We start from the raw sequence: 245 nt of genomic DNA, 5'->3' as shown, positions 1-245 counted from the left end.
CTGAGCCATGACCTGTGAGTCACATAGGGCAGGGGTCCCCAACCCCCGGGCCATGGACTGGTACTGGTCCACGGCCTATTAGGAACCTGGCCGCACAGCAGCAGGTAAGCGGCAGGCAAGTGAGCAAACTTCATCTGCCGCTCCCCATCGCTTGCGTTACCGCCTGAACCATGGCCCGTCTGTGGAAAAATTGTCTTCCGTGAAACTGGTCCCTGGTGCCATAAAGGTTGGGGACCACTGACACA

This window comes from Mesoplodon densirostris, chromosome 7 (genome assembly GCF_025265405.1).
Source record: "Mesoplodon densirostris isolate mMesDen1 chromosome 7, mMesDen1 primary haplotype, whole genome shotgun sequence".
Lineage (NCBI taxonomy): Eukaryota > Metazoa > Chordata > Mammalia > Artiodactyla > Ziphiidae > Mesoplodon > Mesoplodon densirostris.
The sequence above is the reverse complement of the archived record's forward strand: the minus strand, read 5'-3'. Positions refer to the sequence as shown.